Source organism: Macaca fascicularis, chromosome 5 (assembly GCF_037993035.2).
Source record: "Macaca fascicularis isolate 582-1 chromosome 5, T2T-MFA8v1.1".
Lineage (NCBI taxonomy): Eukaryota > Metazoa > Chordata > Mammalia > Primates > Cercopithecidae > Macaca > Macaca fascicularis.
The window spans coordinates 143,441,511-143,463,289 of record NC_088379.1 but is presented as its reverse complement, the minus strand read 5'-3'; the positions used below and the strand labels follow the sequence as shown (position 1 = coordinate 143,463,289).

The 21,779-nt window shown below is 38.0% G+C and overlaps 1 long non-coding RNA gene and 1 other non-coding gene across 2 annotated transcripts in view; both read right to left on the bottom strand.

Moving 5' to 3' along the window:
- Positions 1-212: 212 nt before the first annotated feature.
- The window catches only part of LOC141410338 (uncharacterized), a 32,316-nt gene continuing 10,749 nt past the window's right edge, over positions 213-21,779 (bottom strand). The window contains exon 2 of the long non-coding RNA XR_012435113.1: positions 213-2,697. This is a non-coding gene — a long non-coding RNA (uncharacterized lncRNA). The remainder of the gene's footprint in view (positions 2,698-21,779) is intronic.
- Positions 4,140-4,202, bottom strand: LOC123573766 (U7 small nuclear RNA). The gene has a single exon (XR_006698500.2). It is a non-coding gene; the product is annotated as a U7 small nuclear RNA (small nuclear RNA).

Below are 21,779 nucleotides of genomic sequence, written 5' to 3'. Positions count from 1 at the left end.
CATCTTCATCTAGGCATACAGCCACTTTTTAAACTTCACCTAGATTGCTTCCTCTCTTGGAAATGGTCTTTCTTCGTTTTTCTTCTTCTTGCTCAACTTCTTATTTCACTGAAGTGTCCTTTATGCTGTGGAAATTTCCTTATTTCCAGGAAGAATGATATAGTTACCTTTGCTCTTCTAATGCACTGTCTATTCTTCTGTGGTTGTGCTTATTTATTATTACATTAAATTTGTACAGTTCATGTCTTTTCCTGGGTATTCACTGGGTTCTGAACTTCTTCAAAATGGGGACTGTTGCTGACGTGTACATCTCCTGCCACAGTATCTGGCCTGAAGAAGATGCTCATCATGTTCTTAAATGACTTAGCCAGTGGCGAAGACCCCCATTGGATTAAAAACCACCATAGGATGCATCTACTTCTGGATCAACCGGGAATTTGTTTGTAATACAATTTCCCCTAAGGTCCATGATTATTCCATTATATTCTCCTATATTATTTAATTCTTGACATGGTGTTAGGAGTTGAATTGTGTATTCTGAAAATTCATATGTTAAAGCTCTAACTTCCAGTACCTCAGACTGACTGTATTTGGAGAGTCTTTAAAAAGATGATTAACTTAAAATAGGGCCATTAGGGTGGACCCCAAATCCAATCTAACTGGTGTACTTACAAAAAAAGGACATCTGGATACACAGAGAGATGCCAGGGATACACGTGCAGAGGGAAAAACCACGTGAAAACACTGCAAGGGGTGGTCAAGGAGAGAGGCCACAGAAGAAGCCACCCTGCTGCTCCCTGGACACGGCCCTCCAGCCTCCAGGACTGTGGGAAAATACATTTCTGCTCTATAAGCCACCCAGCTTTTGATATTTTGTTATGGTATTCCTAGAAAACTATATACATAGGAATATATCTGATACAGTCAAGCAATTTTTCAAAGTATTACTATGTATATTAAGATAACATATTTTAAAAATAGAATAATTTTATAAAATTTTAGTACTCAAGAAAATTATTTAACAAAACTGTTCTTGTATTTTTTGTGATCTGATGTCATATGTTACAAAGAACATCAACTCTTCCTGGATCTTGGGCCTCCTGACTTTTGGATAGGAACTGTATAACTCATATGTACACATTTCTATATTCAACACTATAACTGGTATCTACTGCACATGTAAACAATGCCCTTGGTGGTATTAGGTGAATGTTGTACTGAGTATACATATTTTTCCTTTCTTTTTTAACAGAACTGGAGAAAAGTGAAAAATGTTGGGTTCCTGTGATAGGATTACCTAAATAGTCCCAGTATTTGTATATACCCAATGTCCAAGCTCCCCAGATTGCCTTAAGATAAACTAAATTTTAGAAAATTTTTTTGGTTAACTATTTCTTCTGTTTATTGGCAATGTGTATTTTATTTGTGGTAATTAACCGCGTAGTGTACTTTGTCCATCTTTCTTTTTTTAATTTTATTTTACTTTAGATTCTGGGATATATGTTTGTTTAACCAAAAAAAAAAAAAAAAAAAAAAAGCAAATTCAAAAGACATGTTTTTACTTCTGAAAACCTATAGGTATAACTGATTTTACTCAGGCTAGTCATTCTGATGATTACTCTAACTTCTAGTGAGAAAGTGTTGGGATCTTTTCTAAAATTGTGATCCTTATTTTCTACTAACTGATGCAGAAATAGCCACTGTTAGGAAGAGTTCTTTGGCTATTTAATTCAGTTGCATATAGAAGGGCTTCTAAAAGTCCCAGAAATCAGTCACAATAGTTTTCCATCTTGGGAAAAGCTCACATTTGCTTTATAATAACGTGCAGAGGCTATCATATTGGGACACAAACCTGAATTCTCTAGTTCTCATCTTTTGATAATAAAGAGCTATATTGAGTTCATTCACTCTGTAGGCTTGCCATTCTATGAGTCTACATGATTGAATTTTCTGTTCCATTGATCTGGTGAGGAAAGATGCTGGTAGGAATCTGGCATAATCACCAAAAGAGCGTCCTAAAATTTATATTTTATTACTGTCTTTTTCTATGTCTGGTAACCACCAAATGGTCATCCTAAAGAATGCTCGCTTTCTATACATTTTTATTCACAGTGGAGAAATATATGGACTGAGTGAGGTGTGTGTTTACAAACATATATATATATATATACTTGTGTGTGTGTATATATATAATTGCATGTGTATTTATTTTTAGAGGCATGTATCATAGAACACATAACTTATAGTTTATATACTACAGACTCAAACTCATGTAAAGAAGGAGTTGCTTTACATTTGAGTTCATTATCGTATTCCATCCTCACAGACACTTTATGAAGTAGATACTAGTAATATCTAAGTAATATTCTGGATCCAAGGTCACTATAAAATCAGGCTGACTGCAATTAAAACAATTCTCTATGACTTAGCCCAACAAAGGTTAATACTCACCCACAAATGTTAATGCAGAATTTCTAGTTGGACAGCTTGACTCCAAGGGGCTAGACCTGTGCCCCTTCCATTAAGTGACTTTACCCTTTCTAAAATTTTCACTTCCAGATGCATGGACTAAAGAGAGTGGGTTTGGGAAATTTCTTGGAATATTTTAGGAGTATGGTGTGAATGAGGCTTCTGTCACTTCTGGCTGCATTCCAGGGCTTGCTGTCAGTCATATGGCCAACTCAGCTGCAAGGGAGCCTGGGAAGTAGAGAGACACACACTGTTGTAGGCACACTCTAATAGTTCCTGGGCCCCTCATGCAGTCAGTAAGTAGAAAAACCCCAGAGACTACAAAACCAACGTTAGAAAACATGTCTGGCAAATTACTTTGAAATCCTGTAGGTGTTTTAGGACAATTCAAGAATGTTTCCAAACTTCTTCATGGAACTTTTTGTTTATCAATTTGTAGATCTTAAGGTATTTCATATAAATTTTATATATATATATATATATATATAAAATGTATATTTTTGTTTTGAGATGGAATTTCACCCTTCACCAAGGCTGGAGTGCAATGGTGCAATCTCGGCTCACTGCAACCTCCTCCTCCTGATTTCAAGCGATTCTCCTGCCTCAGACTCCCTAGTAGCTAGGATTACAGGTGCGTGCCACCAGGCCTGGCTAATTTTTGCATTTTTAGTAGAGATGGGATTTCACTACATTAGCCAGGCTGGTCTCAAACTCCTGACCTCAGGTGATCCACCTGCCTCGGTCTCCCAAAGTGCTGGGATTACAGGCGTGAGCCACTGTGCTAGGCCAGCATTTCATAATTTTACTGAGACAGCAATAATCAAAAAACAAATGTAACCTTGGCTGGCAAAATCTTCAAGGGTCCCCACTCTTGAAATTGAGAACAACCTTTAATAATGAAGTCAACAGTTAATTGTGCTTTTACAAGATGAAGGTTAACTGATGAGGATAAATGAGCTATGAATGTATTTATTGGTGCTCAAAGCAATATTGGTATCACCATGAAATTTTTTGGTAAGAAATTCAAGGAAGTTGTTTATTTGCTATACTAATGCAGGGACTAACAACTGTAATACTCCTGCTGAGTATGTCACTGACTAGACCACAAATACCTGACACTAGATTTCATGCTTTATTTATTTATTTGTTTTTGATAGGGTCTCGCTCTGTTGCCCAGGCTGGAGTGCAGTGGCACAATCATAGGTCGCTGCAATCTCAAACTCTTGGGCTCAAATCGTCTCTCCTCCCCAACCTCAGCCTCCCTAGTGGCTAGGACTACAGGTGTCTTCCATCACGCCCAACTAAGTTTTTGGGTTTTTTTGTAGAGACAGGGTTTCACTATGTTGCCCAGGCTGGTCTCAAACTCCTGGCCTCAAGCAATCAACTCCCAAAGGGTTACGATTATAAGTGTGAGCCACTGGGCCTGGTCTAGGTTTCATACTTTAAATATTGCCTTTATTTTCCTAGTGAATACCATGTACTTTCAATTATTGCACTTGTTACTGGTAATTTACAGAGGACCATTACATTTCACATTACTAGTAACTTGAAAAATTATCAGATTTATAGCAAGTAAAGCATATCATATCTGTCCCAATTGGTGGTTGTGGCCTAGTAGAAGTGACTGGGTTTTGTTGTTGGTGGTGTTGCTATTTGGTTTTATTTTTGTGGGAGGTTTTCTGGTAAAAACTAGAAATCCTGCTAGACAAATTCTGAAAGAGCTGCAACTATTGACTATGGTATTTATTAATCTCGGCCTTATTATTTTTGCTGTGTAATTTTGGGCAAATTATTCTAACTCTGCAAGTCTCAATTTCTTCATCTATAAATTGAGGATGAAAATATTGACCTTTTCTGGAAAGGTTCCTGTAAGATAATACAGTTAAAGGACTTAGTATGGTTGACTGACATATTGTTCCTCCAAATGTTAACTCTAATAGTAATAAAAACAATCTTTGTAAGTGTTATTACTATTATCTTGGTCCCAATTTATTTTTCTTTAAAATGAAGACAATAATATCTGCACTGCCATGAGAAGTAAAACAGTTATATATAAAATGTGTGATATGCAATAGTCAATCAATTGAAATTGTTTCACTATCCCTTTCTAGCCAAAACAGAACCCAGATTTCTCTCTACATTCGGTTACAGGACCTTTAGACTCATTAATAGTCCTTTGGATTCTGAATTTTAAAGACTATTTTTGTAAATTTTCAGTGTCAAAAGAGATACTTGGTGTTTAGTATTTCTTTGATCAATTTCCACAACTTTATCCATTTGTGAGTTATTGAGTTGGTTGTATATGTTATAAACCACTCAAATTGTGAATATATGGATTATCTAGAAGGCAACATAGACTCTTCATGTGTTTACATGGAGTTAGGTTTAGCTGACCTAAAGCCATGACTTCTCTAATTCTAGAGATAGATTTGCTTCTTGTTTTTTGTTGCTTGTACATAGAAGATCTATTATCTGTTTTGACAGCCATATATACAAATATGTTCTGATTTATCAAGAATCTTAGATTTTCTCTGTGCTATATTCGGATTTAGCATTCATGTTATGCTACCCTGGGTAATGGCCATGGCCATTGCCCAGGGATATAATTAATAAGCATTCAATCATTTGACAACAGTATTAGACACCCAAGTCAGCAGACTATCAACTCCAGCAAGTCACAGGACTACAGGCATTGACAGTTCCTATATCAATGTTAAATCTTCGAAAAGATTTAACTAATGATTTGAAGTAAAGAAAACAAGTAATTCCTTTGGGAAAATGTCTTCAGACCTTCTGAATTTAAATATAGTTAATGCAATAGTAAACTGATTTTTCCTTCAGAATCGGTGGTGTTTTCTACTGAACTGTTGGTTTTGCAGCACTAGATTAAATTGAAATCCTCAACTGTACTGAAGAAAGAAGTAGGGGATCTGAGTAAGTTCAGCTGCATCTCTACTTTATTCTTGGGGTAGAGACTGCTCTTGAAAGAAATTCCTGCTGCCTTGACAATTTCCCTTTCTCTTTTGGATTATGGAAATCACTACTACAGTAGACTTGTTATTCTTGTTCTGCATTGCAGTCTTTCTCCCCATCTGTGTTTCTTTCTTAATTAGGATTATCTGCCATCTCTCACTACTAAAAGTTAGGTAAAAGTCATGATTCTCCAGGCTTCTAAGCAGCAACATGATCAGTAAGACCAGCTTCTGGCAGGAAAATGAAATTGTTTTTAATGTTAAACAAGGTAACTGCGGGATTCCACCTGCAGCCCAAGTATCACTGGGAACTGATAAAAGATGAAGTCAGGCTATTACTCTCTGATCAAATGGATTGCCTTTCAACATAGCTTTTTAAAAAGAATCTCATCCCAAAAGCCACACAGCTGTAAGCCCAAGATGTAGTAAGAAATGAGCCGCTTATAGGAATTGGAGATTAGCTAGAGCCTCATTAGGGATCCAGGCAGGGTAAGCCACAGAGAGGCAGCTGTATTTTTCTGCGGATGGGCCTGAACCTTGGAACGGATGCATTTTGGGGAAATGCAATTTTATTTTGGGCCACATTTGCCTAAGGAATAAAATGTTCCAAGAGACTCCAAATACCATTTCAGGGAATTTTAATGTACTAACCTAAATTAGCCAACTTATTGGGAAAGAGGCTCTGTTCGTATTTACTGAGATGTCCAGCCTCAACTCTCAGAAGTGTCTGGAGGAGATGTGTATTACTGTAGTGAACTGGGAAGTTGTGGGAGGCTGGAGAATGGGGGCAATCTGGGGAAGATTATATCATGGTTCATCTCTCTCAGGTGAGGCTGATGCTTACTCTTCTTAAATTGCTACCGTGCAGGAATCAGCACGGTTGTGCCCTTGTAAAGTGAATGAAGACATGCAGAAGTATTAATCTTCAAAGGGCTTTCATTTTCTCAACATAAAGACTACCTTTCCTAGGCTAAAATTGTGGTCTCTTAACCACACGAAGACCCGTGCTTTCCTTAGTAAAGCCTGTATTTAAGGAATGTTGACAAAGGTTAATGTCATGTGCTTATGTGTGTTTATTTTGCAAAACATCAATTTAAATATATAGAGCAGTAATATCTGTCCTAAGCAGTATGCACATAGCCCTCAGGAAAGTCGTTTTGCAACCCTAAAAGAACATTCCTTCTATGGATCAATAACACACTTGGAGAGATGATTTCGATTCAAGTCATTTTCTCGCCTTTGGTTCCTTCTTTTCCAATGTGGTTCAAATGTACCGCAGCAGTGTTGTTGATTACACACACACCACACACACACCGACACCCACATCCACACACACTCAGAGTCAGTGAGAAAGTCTATGGGTAATTTTGACCTACAGTGCACTTCTTTCTTTCCCTGCAAAAGTTGCCAGGTGATCATACACAGCAGGAAAACATTAGAATATGTAAATCGTAGAGAAAATCCACAGGGTAATCATTAACCTCAGGCAAGCAGCAGGCCTGTCCCTCACATTCTCGCATGCAATGCTGATGGAACAGGTGGTGTAAGGCAGTTACCGCCATGGTGGAAAGTAGGGAGCACATCTTAGAAGAAACCATGGTCTGTAATTATTTGGGGGCTGACAGTTGCTGAACAACTTCCCTAATGATACCTGACGCATGTCTTAATGCTTTACTCAGGCAGAAAGTAAACCACTTTACAACCACAGTAGGCACCATAACTCACTGCCAGCTTCCTATTTCATAATTCCTGGCGCTGGGTATGGGTGGAACATGCCAGGACTCTGTATTTATGGTTAACTTTTTAAAAATTATTTAAATTCTTGAAATAAGTCTGCGTGTATAGGTATAATCACTACTTTTTGGAATATGGTGGTTAGGGAGGAGAAGTGACGGGGAATCTTCTAGCCTTAGAAGAATTTGGATTCCTTCAGAAAAGTGCCCTATAAATTCAAAGGATAATCATCTGGGTCATTTTTGTCATTATTTCCATCTAAACAAGTTTCTAGATGTATGGTTGGACATAAAAATAATCTTGTGGAATGTAGTTCTTGGAGCCATGAGAAATGTGGGCAGACCCTGGGAAGAAATAGCATCCTATTGGTGATGTCTTCAGGGCTTGCTGACTCAGAAACTCAAAATGCAGAGCACAGGGAAGCTGTGTGAGATCCAAGAACCCTCTTCACTTTGCACAACTGCTTCCTCATATATTTGTGCCATCTGGTTGAACGTGATTACTGTGACTACCGACGAAAATAATACCCCACATTATCCACTTAGCTTCATTTGTCAGAACAGAGAAACAAAGCAAAAAGAAAATTTGCATTATTTCATGAAGATTACATGTATCAATGCGAGGTGATATGGTTTGGCTGTGTCCCCATGTGTTGTGGGAGGGACCCGGTGGAAGGTAATTGAATCATGGGGGCAGGTCTTTCCCAGGCTGTTCTTGTGATAGTGAATAAGTCTCACAATATCTGATAGTTTTAAAAAGGGGAATTTCCCTGCTCAAGCTCTCTCCTCTTGTCTGCTGCCATGTGAGACATGCCTTCCACCTTCTGCCATGACTGAGAGGCCTTCCCAGCCATGTGGAACTGAAAAGTCCAATAAACCTCTTTTTCTTCCCAGTCTCAGGTATGTCTTTATCGGCAGCATGAAAACTGATGAATACAGTAAATTGGTACCAGTAGAGTGGGGCACTACTGTGTGACGCCCTTGGTGCCCTGCATCCCAGCTGCTCTAGCTGTGACTAAAAGGGACCAAGGTAAAGCTCAAGCTGTTGCTTCAGAGGGTGGAAGCCCCAAGCCTTGGCAGCTTCTATTGGTGTTGAGACTGCGGGTGCACCGAAGTCAAGAATTAAGGTTTGGGAACCTCCGCCTAGATTTCAGAAGATGTACGGAAATGCCTGGATGCCCAGGCAGAAGTTTGCTGCAGTGGCAGGCCCTCATGGAGAACCTCTGCTAGGGCAGCACAGAAGGAAAATGTGAGTTCAGAATCCCCACACAGAGTCCCTACTGGGGCACTGCATAGTGGAGCTGTGAGAAGAGGGCCACCATTCTCCAGACCCCAGAATGGTAGATTCACCAACAGCTTGCACTATGTGCCTGGAAAAGTCACAGACACTCAATGTCAGGAAAGGAGAAGCCAGGAGGGGGGCTATGCCCTGCAAAGTCACAGAGGTGGAGCTGCCCAAGGCTGTGGGAGCCCACCTCTTGCATCAGCGTGACCTGGATGTGAGACATGGAGTCAAAGGAGATCATTTTGGAGCTTTAAGATGTGACTATTGGCCGGGCGCAATGGCTCACGCCTGTAATCCCAGCACTTTGGGAGGCCGAGAGGGGCGAATTACGAGGTCAGGAGATGGAGACCATCCTGGCTAACATGGTGAAACCCCGTCTCTACTAAAATACAAAAAAAAAATTAGCCGGGCATGGTGGCGGGCACCTGTAGTTCCAGCTACTCGGGAGGCTGAGGCAGGAGAATGGCGTGAACCTGGGAGGCAGAGCTTGCAGTGAGCCGAGATCGCGCCACTGCACTCCAGGCTGGGCGACACAGCGAGACTCCATCTCAAAAAAAAAAAAAAAAAAAAAAAAAAGATGTGACTATCCCACTGGATTTTGAACTTGCGTGGGGCCTGTAGCCCTTTTGTTTTGGCCAATTTCTCCCATTGGGAATGACTGTATTTACCCAATCCCTGTGCCCACATTGTATCCAGGAAGTAACTAACTTGCTTTCGATTTTACAGGCTCGTAGGTGAAAGGCACTTGCCTTATCTTGGATGAGACTTTGGACTGTAGACTTTTGAGTTAATGCTGAAATGAGTTAAGACTTTGGGGAACTGTTGGGAAGGCATGATTGGTTTTGAAATGTGAGGACATGAGATTTGGGTGGTGCCAGGGACAGGATGATATGGTTTGGCTGTATCCCCACCAAATCTTATCTTGAATTCCCATGTGTCGTGGGAGTAATGCAGTGGGAGGTGACTGAATTTTGCGGACAGGACTTTCCTGTGCTCTTCTTCTGATAGTAAGTCAGTCTCATGAGATCTGGTGGTTTTACAAAGGGGAGTTTCGCTGCACAAGCTCTTGTCTCTTTTCTACTGCCATGTGAGATGTACATTTCACCTTCTATCATGATTGTGAGGCCTCTCCATCCATGTGGAACTGTGAGTCCATTAAACCTCTTTTTCTTCCCAGTCTTGGGTATGTCTTTATCAGCAGCATGAAAACTGACTAATACAGAAGGAGAACATCTCATTCAGATGACTACCTTGATAAACCTTAGGGATGAAGAGGATAAACTGTGGTCAGTGTGTTTTAGTAGCCAAAGGTCTTTGCTAAATTGTATTCTCAGAAAGGCAGGAGCTGTTTGAGGCTCTGTTTGTTTGCTGAACACGACTGGAATGTGTTTGAATATAAAAAATATACAATAGGTGCTGAGGTAGTGAATTGACTCCTCATGTAAAGGAAAGAATGAGAAATTTTTGAGGAAAACCTGGGGGAGAGGAGAGAAGGATCCAAAGTCAAGATATTGCAGTAAGAAAGTGAAAAGTCAAAAGAAAATAATCTTCCATGGAAGTTTAGCTGAAGCAGGGTTTTAGAGGCAAGAATATCTGATAAATTTTAAATTATTTGATGTAGGGTGCAAAGTGTTAACCTTCTTCTCCATCTTCTTTATGCAAATGTTAGAAAATTTGTCAGAGGCATTTAAACCAGAGCAACTCCATCTTGAATTGGGGCTAGGTAGAATAAGGCTAAAACCCCCTCGGCTGCATTCCCAGATAGATAAGGCATTCTTAGCCACAGGATGAGACAGGAGATCAGCACAAGATGCAGGTCATAGAGACCTTGCTGATAAAACAGGTTGCAGTAAAGAAGCTGGCCAAAACCTACTGAAACCAAGGTGGCGACTTGAGTGGCCTCTGGTTGATCTCAATGTTATACTCTGACCAGTGACATGGCAGTTTAGAAATGCCATGACAATGTCAGGAAGTTACTTACATGGTCTGAAAAGGGAGGCATGAATAATTCACCCCTTGTTTAGCATGTAATCAAGAAATAACCATAAAAATCAGCAACCAGCTACCCTTGTGGCTGCTCTACTTCTGGAGTAGCCATTATTTTATTCCTTTACTCTCTTAATAAACTTGCTTTCACTTTACTCTGTGGACTCACCCAGAATTCCTTCTTGAGTGAGATCCAAGAACTCTCTCTTGGGGTCTGGATCAGCACCACTTTCTGGTGACAAATCTACATTTCACACTTATGGGGGTGTGTGTGTGTGTGTATTCCATAAGACCACTCAGAGAAGTAACAAGTTCTGCGCCCAGGTTTTCTCAGAGAGAGCAAAAAGTGCATTTACTGACCACCTCAGTATCAAGAAGATTAGGAAAAAGCTAACCTAATTCTTTCAGTTACTGGAGAGAAATCAAACCAAAGCAAGTTTTGGGGGGCAGGGAGGATACTAAATCCAGCCTGAGAAAGAAAATGCCTAAGTGCAATTGAAATGAAAGACCCTGAAGGAAAGGAAAGAGATAATAAAATTATTTTAATTATCATTATTGTAATTATTTTTAAATAGAGTCAAAGATTTCCACATTGCTTAATTGTTTCAATGTTGTCACTATTTTCTAAGCCTCTTCTGATTATCTTAATACTTAACACATCTGAACTCAGAACTCTCCTTTTATCCCTCTAGAGATTTTAGTTTAGAGTTGAAATAACAATCTTGGTGCTATCATGATTTGCCAACTCAAACAAGATGAGAAGAGATCAAATACATAATAGCCAAGTAGGATATGTGGAGATGTTTATTGAGTTGCACCACATTCTGGTTTTCTGTTGATGTTCTTCCTTTTGTTTGTTTTTGAAGACTAGGGGACTTCTTGGCTCATCTGACAGAGGCAGTTGTGGATCAGCAAATCCTAAGAGCTAAAAGGACCTTAGAGATTATCACCTTCTCAATCTATGCTGGAGACTTACCTGTTCTCTCATAGTCTAGAATAGAGATTTAGTCCCGACTTGAATTATTCAGGGGTTCACAAGGCTGATAGTTAAATTTTCTGAACCTCTGAATTATTGAAACATTTTTAGGTAAGCCAAAGGATGTTCAATAAAATTATTTTCTGTTGTCTCCAGTGGCCCAAAGTTGGAGAACAAAACATTCTAAATCATGGCGCTAGACTTGCAAAGGGGGTGATCCTAAATTGGGCCTGCCTGCAGTAGTTATCACTCATTCACAGGCATCTATAAAAGGCCAGGGTTGAAAGCCTTCCAGAAAGACATTTCTTTGGGGAGCATTTTCTGTGTCACTAGGATGAGGGGAGAATTAAGTACTTTCCATCCCACTCTAAGTGAGAAGCCTTCAAGGAAGAATCAGGCTAAAACCCTGAAATAATGTTTTGGTCAAGCTCTTGATGTGTGAAGATGTGATACTTGAGTTACTCTTGGTCTAATGGGAGAGGCTGTGGCTGGAGCTGTGCCTTGCTGGTGACAAAAGGAAGAAAAATGACTTTGAGAGTGAGCTATAGAATGAGCTGCACTTGCTCCAGCTGTAGGCAAATGCGTGTCCTTACTAGTATCTAGATTTGAATCCCACCGAAAGGAATTGGCTGTAGGTCAGCTTGAAAAGGATTCCACCCAAAAGGACTGCCTGAAGGGACAAGGAGAGCACAGCAGAGGGACCCAGCAAAAGTCCAGATTAGTCCTAAGCAGCCAGCTGGAGGAGCAGCCTTGCCCAGGTTGACCGGCAGTAGAGGAATCTTCAGTAGAAGAGTTTCTCGGAATCTGCAGAAACACTGTTGAGAGACACTGTCAGCAAAAAAGCCCCGAAAGTAACTCAACCAACCACATACAACTGAGCCACTTTTGCCTAATCTTCTCTCACTACCTGGGTCTGACCTGGGAGCCATCAAAGAGTAGCTAGGGAGTGAAGAGAAGAAGTGGAGCTGGGAAGAGAGAGGAGGTCAATCACTCATGCACTTCAGATTTCCAGCCAGATACAGGGGAAGGGAGAAGCTTCAAATAGGATAAGATTCAAAGCTTTTTATATTATTGGGTAGGGCTTTGAAAAGTACTGAAATGAGACTGTTCTTGTGACTAAATGGGGGCAGAGAGGCTTGTCCTAGATGCCAACAAATGATGGGGAAAGAGAAACATCCTAGGGGTATATATGAAAGGTAAGAGGGCAAAATCTTGCTTGCTTGCTTTTTCTTTCTTTCTCTCTCTTTCTTTCCCTCCCTCCCTCCCTCCCTTGTTCCTTTCCTTTCTTTTCCTTTCCTTTCCTCTTTCTTTCTTTCTTTTCTTCTTTCTTTCTTTTTCTTTCTTTCCTTCCTTTCTTTCTCTTTCTTTTCCTTCCTTCCTTCCTTCCTTCCTTCCTTCCTTTCTTTCTTTCTTTCTTTCTTTCTTTCTTTCTTTCTTTCTTTCTTTCTTTCTTTCTTTCTTTCTTTCTTTCTTTCTTTCTCTTTCTTTCTTTCTTTCTTTCTTTCTTTCTTTCTTTCTTTCTTTCTTTCTTCTTTCTTTCTTTCTTTCTTTCTTTCTTTCTTTCTTTCTTTCTTTCTTTCTTTCTCTCTCTTCCTTCCTTCCTTCTTCTTTCTCTTTCTTTCTTACTTTTCTCTTTCTCTCTCTCTCTCATTCACTCACTCTCTTTCTCTTCCTTTTTGTATCCTACTGAGTCTGGCTGATTCAATAAATTAGTTATACTTAAACTGATAGCAATTGATTTTCGTTTTCTTCAGCTTTGGTTTTATTCCTGTCTCTGAGGACACACATACATCATTTATTCATATACTAAATTCAACACCTTCAAAGATTTGAAAATAGCATTAATGGGGCCATTGAAATGATTGATATTCAAGGTCCAAAATCCTCTGATTCCTTAGCCAGTTTTAATTTAACTGTATTTTTATCCTACACCTGGTCACCCTCTTCCCCTGTCATGCTAGGTTTATATCATTCCTCTTAAAACTGAGACTTTTCTTACAGATGTACTCTGAGCATAGTGAGGCTGTTCCTGCCATAGATCCTGTCAGGCCGCACTGCATAGTGATCATAAAACTCTATAATGCAACAGGACCAGCCAGGAATAGTTAGCTTAATAGTTATGAGAAAGTAAAAATTAAAAGTATAATTTTCAAATAAATTGGTGCTAAAGAGTCAAATTTGAATCAGATGCATTTTAAAGATAAGGCCATTCTTCTGTTTAGGTGGAATAGTTAGATGGGTGGCAATACGGTATGATTTGATTGTTAACATTATGCAAAAAGTGTTTTTCTACACTGGCATCTAAAATGCTAGTGAATTATTTTGTTTTCCACTGACCAGATGTAGAACACTGGAGAAGTCCCTTAAGATTACAATGCACTTTTTTTCCAACGGGGAACTAGATGAGAATGAATTACATTCTTCATTTATTGAGCAAATACTATAAATAAGGCACTATTGTATCATATAATCAGCTCGATTTGTTCTTGAAACTAGTCCAGAAGTGCGAGGGAAGATAGACAAATGTCCAGCTAACACTGGTACAGAACAAATTGAAATAAGATAAAAGAATTCAAGCACCATGAAGGTATATATTGGCTCTCAAAAAATATTTGTTGAAAAATTGGATGAATAAGCTACCACACACAGTGAAACCCAAGGAAGAAGAATTTGTGTCCCTTCCTGTTTTATAACTCAGTGATTCTTGTACTGGTCCCCCTTTTAAAGAGTTTCTTCCCTTTGTCTGGTATTATTTAGAAATTTAAATATTCCTAAGATGTAACTTATTACACAAATAACACTTTTTTTAAAAAAAAATGAATTATCGCGGCAGTCACAGAGAGCTGAAGAATACAAAGCATCTTGCTGGCAGGGAAGAACAGACAAGAAGAGGGAGAAAACAAGATTTAGAAAAGGTGACTGTGGACAGACAGGAGTGAAACTCTATTCACTTCTCAAATATCCTAAGGTTGTTCATTCAGTACGACATACCTGGACCCCGAATGGCTTGGAGTGTTTGTTCCTCAAGCACTGTGTTTGTTTTGAAATTTCATTGTAAGTCACAGAAAGTTTGGGATAATGAAGCTGGAGCTGAGATCAAAGTTTGAAAATTTTTATTCATAAAATGGAAACTAAATAGAACCTGTTGGTAACAGATTCTAAGTGAGAATGGAAGGTCTCCAAGAGCCAAACGTTTGACTGGGGTGAAATAAAGAAGGAGAATGTCACAGCTGGGTTTTCCCCAAAACCCTTTGTAATTCTAACCACATAGGTGTCACAGGAGTCACTGATGCTGGTCTGAATTGCACGGAAGTACTAAGTAGGGAATAATGTGAGCTGATATGGTTGAATAAAGCATACATTAGGGAATCAGTTTAAGTCTAGCATGTAACTGGAGGGGTTGAGATTGAGGAGGAGTGCTATTGTACATGTATTTAGAATATTTTAAATAGTACAAAATAGCTTTTTTGACTCAATAGTTTGGACATATGCAATTACATAAACTCAAAGTTATATTAGCATATTGGCAGGAAAAGGAAAACGTGTTATCTGATGAAATTTAAAAAGGATAAAGTAGCTATTATTCCTCTCTCTCTTAAGAGTTCATATAGCTCTTGGCATGTAATGGATGGAAATTATGATCAATGGGGCCATAAGCTGTGCAGTGGGTGGTAGTGCATGTTACAGGGATGTGATCATGAACATTCCACATCTCAAGAATGATTGCAAATTGTTCTCATTTAATCTTAGTTTTTATGTGTGCAGCTAATTATTTTCCTGTAAGAAATAGGTGCTAAGAAAGTTAGTTGTCTGCATGAGTCATGTGCAGTAAAACCACTTTCTCCTTTTTACTTTTTATCATTTTAAATGTATTCAATATTGCTTAACACAGTTATTGCATTTTTTATTGCCCCTATTCTTTAAGTTTTTTAGCCTTCCATGTTTGCTATTTTATGCTGGTTTTTGGCCATTTGATTCTCATCTGCATTCACCTGCAAACCAATTTGGTGAAAGATATCAAATTGGCCGGGTGTGGTGGCTCAAGCCTGTAATCCCAGCACTTTGGGAGGCCGAGGCAGGAGATCGAGACCATCCTGGCTACCACAGTGAAACCATGTCTCTACTAAAAATACAAAAAATTAGCCAGGTGTGGTGGCGGGCAACTCTAGTCCCAGCTACTTGGGAGGCTGAGGCGGGAGAATGGCATGAACCCGGGAGGCAGAGCTTGCAGTGAGCCGAGATCGCTGCACTCCAGGCTGGGTGACAGAGAGAGACTCCATCACAAAAAAAAAAGAAAAAGAAAGAAAGATATCAAATTAACCATTTTTATTATTTATCTCCAAAAGTTATTTGGAGAGATAGCTATTTATACTACAGCCTAATTTTAGTTTTCTGAATGATTTATTGATTTCAGTGATTGTGCTTTTGGGTTTATTACTCATGGTCACACTCTGTATTAATGACCCAATAATAGCATATTACTTGTAATCAAACTTATCTGGCTTCCCTCACCAAGAAAACAACAGAGAAGATAGACACTTCTCTTCACAATGTGTGCTTCTTTTTTTAATCTTTAAGAATCAAATTTCTGATTATAGATGTGGTTGGTATGCATTTGCTTTAACAGAAATATTGTTATTCTACCCTCACAATTATGTATGTAAATAAATATGGAGCTATTTCAGCTTCAGTCTTGAGGCCCTAATATAATAGATGCTAACAATACCCATGTTCCAAAAGGAGATACTGTTAATTGTATTTCAATAAAACTGATTAAAAATGTGATAAAAAATACTTATTGCATTTAAAAAGCCTGTAGTAGTTAGTCTGTAGTCACTCAAGAAGACCAGAAATTAATAATTGGAAACACACAATTCCAATCTTGGAAAATGATCATGAAAAGAGCCTTAAACCAGAAAGTGAAAATCCCTCAAGTTTAATGATATTGTAGATCTTCTAGAAGTGTTCTTTTCCTTTCTTGGGTGAAAGGTGATTATTTGAATTTCTAATAAAAAAATAACTGAAGTCAGAGAGGAATAGTGCCTCCATGTATCACCTTGAGGATCCAGTGGCAGTAGAGCACAGGGCTGCCATTGGGTTGGTCAGCCTATGTGATGGGTGAAATTATGAGATTCAAGATGAGAAACAAAGACACATGGGAAGAAAATGGACACGTGATGGCAGAGGCAGAGGTTGGCATGATGCACCTGTAAGGCAAGGAATGCTGGCAAGCACCAGAAGCTAGGGGAGGCAAAGATTTTCCCCTACAGGTTTCAGAGGGAGCATAGCCCTGACATCCTCTTGATTTTGGATTACCAACCTCCAGAACCATGAGACAATAAATAACTTTCCCTTGTTTGAAGCCTCCCAGATTGCGCTACTTTGTTACAGCAGCCCTAGGAAAGTAATACAGAATGTAGTTAGGCTCCAAGTGATACAAAATATAGGCAGTTTTCCTTGGTCAGGTTGTGAGACATATGAGAGAAAGAAAGAGTGCTCCAGGGTCATTTCAGATCTCGTTCAAATGGACTACTTGGTGATGCAAGGAAAACTCAACAAAGAGATGTTGAAAGTATACCCAAGAAGAGAAGAGTTCTGAGTAATGCTCTAGGGAGTGCTTCCACTGAGGGCTGCTAGTTAAAGATTTTCATGATTTTCCCAGAACTTCAAGTATAATAAAACAAAAATGTAAATAAAAAGATTTTCATGATTTTCTGTGATGAGGGTTTCCCAAGAACCCATGAATATTTTCATAAGAGAAAGGATCTGCTTTAAACCTCAACACAACCATATCAGGGCCTAAGTAAAAATTCTCCTGCCTTTTTATCTACTTTACCTCCTGTTTAGATCCTGGAGAGGTAACAAATCCGCAGTAGCAAGCTGAAGAAGGAGATGCTGAAGCACAAAGAGGATAAAAGGGAAGAAGGCAATCATTCCTTCTCTCTTCTCCCACTGTAGGTGGTCAAAGTTAATCAAGAGCGAAGCTTTAACACTGAATTACATCCAGGGTTGGTATTACATTGGGCAGAACATATTCAACGTCCCAGAACAGCTTGGGAGAGTGAAGACTTCTTAATTTTTTGAGGTTGACCAGAAAAATCATGGGACCTTCCCTAGATTCCATATAAACTGGGTATGCGGGAGGCAGTGAAGTGTGGAATAATCAGCTGTGAATTGATATGTAAAGGCAGATTTGATAAATGAATAAAATTATTTTCCATTCCACCTCATGAGTCTTGTTCATTCTAAGTATTAGAAACACTAAACATTTTATACAAAAAGCTCCTTTTAGATATTGTTTTATTCTGTTCTCATGAGAGGCCTATGAAGTGCACAGATACTGGTGATGAATAGCTGAAAGAGGTGTAGACAGACTTGCACACACTTTGACATGGAGATATTATTCCTCTCTGATTTCAGTGATAGTGATTTTAGGTATTTTCTCCTCACCATTAGGAAACACACTATCTTTGAAAATGTTATTTTTTTATTAGAAATTCAAATAATCACCTTTCATGAAAGAAAGGAAAAAAACACTTCTAGAAGATCTACAATGTCGTCAAACTTGAGGGATTCTCACTTTCAAGTTTAAGGTTCTTTTTGTGATTATTTTCTAAGATTGGAATTGTATGTTTCTGATTTTTGGAGTCCTCTTGAGTGAATACGAACTACCAACTATCACGGGCTTTTTAAATACAATAAGTATTTTTTCATCACATTTTTAATCAGCATTATTGAAATGCAATTAACAGCACATATTAAAAACATACAATTTGATAAGTCTTGACATAGACAGTCATCTTTGAAACCATCATCACAATAATAAACATAGCCATTAATTTCCAAAAATTTTCTCCCTTTGTAATCTCCTCCCCATCCCCAAACACATAGCACTTCTCTCTGTGAGAAGGTTTTTTAAATTTCAGTTTTCATTTCTTTAGTATATATGAGGCTATATACTAAAGTATATGAGACTATGCAAGCTATTTCTTCTTCGGTAAGTGTTGTTTGTTTCTCAAGGAAATTGTCCATTTTTGTCTGTCATCAAATTTATTACCATAAAGTTATTAATAATATCCCTTTATAATTGTTTTAATATCTGCACAATCTGTAATGACATCACCTCTCTCATTTCAGATATTAGTAACTTATGTGTTTTCTCTTTTTTTTCTGATCAGTATGGTTAGTTTATTGATTTTATTCATCAATAATAACCACATTTTGGTTTTCATGATTTATGTTCTTCGTTGTTTCTTTGTTTACTATTTTATTAATTTGCACCCTGATCTTTGTTATTTCCTTTTCTATACTTAAGTACTTAATTTTCTTTTTTTTTAAGGTGAAATCTAAGACCTTTCTTCTTTTCTAATGCAGGCATATTCATGCTATAAGTGTCCCTCATATATTACTTTGGCCATATTAGACAATTTTTGATATGTACATTTTCATTTTCATTTATTAAAAAATACTTTCTAATTTTACTCTGATTTCTTTTTTGACCAATAGGTTATTTAGTAGAGGGTTATTCAGTTTCCAAATATTTGGGGATTTTCTAGGAATCTTTCTGTTGTTGATTTTGAATTTAATTTTATTGTGGCCAGAAACAATACATTGTAAGATTTGAACCTTTTTTAGTTCTGTCAATCTTTTCTCTTCCTACACTATGGCCTGGGAATTCACTTTAGAAAGTGAGCTGGAGCATGGGAGGCATTGTTTCCCACATTTTAGCAATCACTGTCCTTTGTTGCCTGAGGGCCAATGTCTTAAGCACTGTTGTTTTCTATTGGTCCAGATTTTCAGTTGTTTCAGGTAGGAAGGTAAATCTGGTCCCTGCTACTCTATCTTGTTTAGAAGCACAAGTTTGTATTTAGGTTAAATATTGTTTTTATGTGCTACTAGTGAAGCTACTATATAGGAATTCTTGATTCAGCTCTGTGTTTGTAAACAAAATAGTGGCAAAGTAACAGGAAGAATCCACAAAAAGTGGGCAAAATATGTGCTTGGTTAATGTCTGCCAGGAGGAGTCTGGAGTTGGGGAAAAAAAAAAACATAGTGAGATATACCAACTGTACAAAATCAGACAACAAAATGGTTAATAATAATAATTAGACTTCTAAGGACACCATGAGTACAAGATTATAGTTGATTGTAGAAATACAGTGATATAATAGGCAAGCTCAAATGGAGACAAAGGAAGCCTAGGGTTCTAGTTTTTGCATGGACACTGTGAGATATTGGCAAGTGATCTAACCCATCTAAGTATTATTAATAAAAATAATATGGTGACTTGGAAATAGATTTCTGGACAGAAATTCTGATCTAACACATTTGAAGTGGGGTCTTCAAATCTCTATTTTTGTTAAGTTTTATACCAGTTATATTGATGCAAAACTAGTTTGGGAGTCTGCTGATAAGATGAGCTCTTACATTGCTTTTCAACTCTAGCCTTACTCATATTTAACTTTTAGTAACGATAATACTAGCTATTGTTTGTTGAGCACTGCATATGTACCATCTTGGGTGCCTTACATACACGTCCCCTAGCTCCCTAGTCTTACACAGCAGATCTTATTATCCTCAGTTTCTGAAAGAAGGTTGACATTTCTTTCTTAGAATGGCCTAGGAATTTGCCCAAGGCCACATATGGAGTCTGTCTAGAAAATAATAAACATAAATTTTATTTGTGACCTGGCACCAAAACTGTGCTTTTTCTATTTAATCATGCTGCCTATCAAAAGACTAATCTGTATATCCTTAATGTTTTAATATTATTGGTTCATGTCAGTCCAGTTTGTCAAAGGTAAAATATTATTTTTTAAGAAAGGGTCTTAAATATTCTAGAGAAGCATGAACAGAAGTGTTCTACAGATAATGGAAAAATAATTTTAAAATACTAGTAGTTTATTGAACACTTATTTGCACCAGGTTAAGGGCTATATTACATTATTTATTTCAGTGATTTTTATGTGTTTGAGGGTTTCTTAGGAACAATTTGTCCATTACCTATATATTATAATTTGAATGAATGTATTGACTTAAGCCCTTTGTAATACCTTTAACATATGATACTTCCTGTCCATAGGAAATTTATATGCGCTTACTATTTTCATGTATATCTTCCCTTTTAGCCTCTTCCACTTATCATCTCTTTATTTTTTTCTATTAGTTTCTTTCATTCTTTTGTCATTTTTCCCCTTTTTATAATTCAAGGCAGTGCTTAAGAGAAGTCCCCTCTATGTGTTTATTTCTTGTTTTCAATTTTAAAACACTTGATAATGTTATTTCATATCAGAAATGGGTAGAGACATTCATACCATCCAGGTGTGAAGAAAGTGAGAGAATGTTATATGGATCAGATACAAAGATATTGCTGTGAACCCTGTGATTCAGGTGAAGTAGAAAATATTTGTATTTCAGAAGTTTTACCAAGATTCGAAGGAAGAATACAATTAATAAAAATGAAAACTTTTTATGTCCTGGCCAGATCTTTCATAAATATTTGTAATATTTATTTGTAAAGTACTTTGAGTATTTGGGGCAATGCTTTGGATTGGGGTCACTGATTCAAATTCTGTCCATTCCCTCTCTTTCCTACCAGTTGCCTTTGTCTCCCCTCTCCCTCTATTTAATTGGAGCTTTTCTCAAACTTGAGCTGATCTGAATGGAGTTACAAAGTGAAATTAACTAATTCCCTTGAAAGAAGTAGGGGTAGCAATACTTCAGAAAGCTTATTAATTCCTCTTTTCACTCTGCCTCCCTGCTCTGCTCTCAGACCTCACTTGGAACCCTTGGAGAAGGAAAATTAACAAGCCTCCTGAAGCTGAACCACTACAGCCTTTCAAGGGAATTGGCTAATTTCACTTTGCTGCTCCATTTGGAGCAGCTGGGGGTACTGATCTTGAGGGAAATAATAGGACCTAGTGCTTGACATCCTTTATATTTTTAAATAAAATTCTACTAAGTTTTCTCATCAAACTAAAAAATGGTGTTCACCATATGCCTACATCACTGGTTTATATACTGACCCAAGCTATTCATACATCTTCCTCTATTTTCATTTCTTAAGCCCGTTCGAACCTTCCAAATTCTTTTTGATCCCTGATACTGAATAACTTCTTTTCTAAATGTCCAATAATTTTGTTTATCAGTAAGCAACAAATAGTTAAGACATTTCTTTTTCTAGTGGAGTTCTGACTACAATGCCCTCTGCCCCTACTTCCTTTTCAGAATCCAAGATACTTTCTTTGGTCCTTGTTTAGGATATTCAGTCTTGGTCTCTTAAAGCAGAAGTATTCTACATCATGCCTATTTCTATGCTTTACTTAGAGAGCATCACAGAAAGAAATCAGATGGCCCTT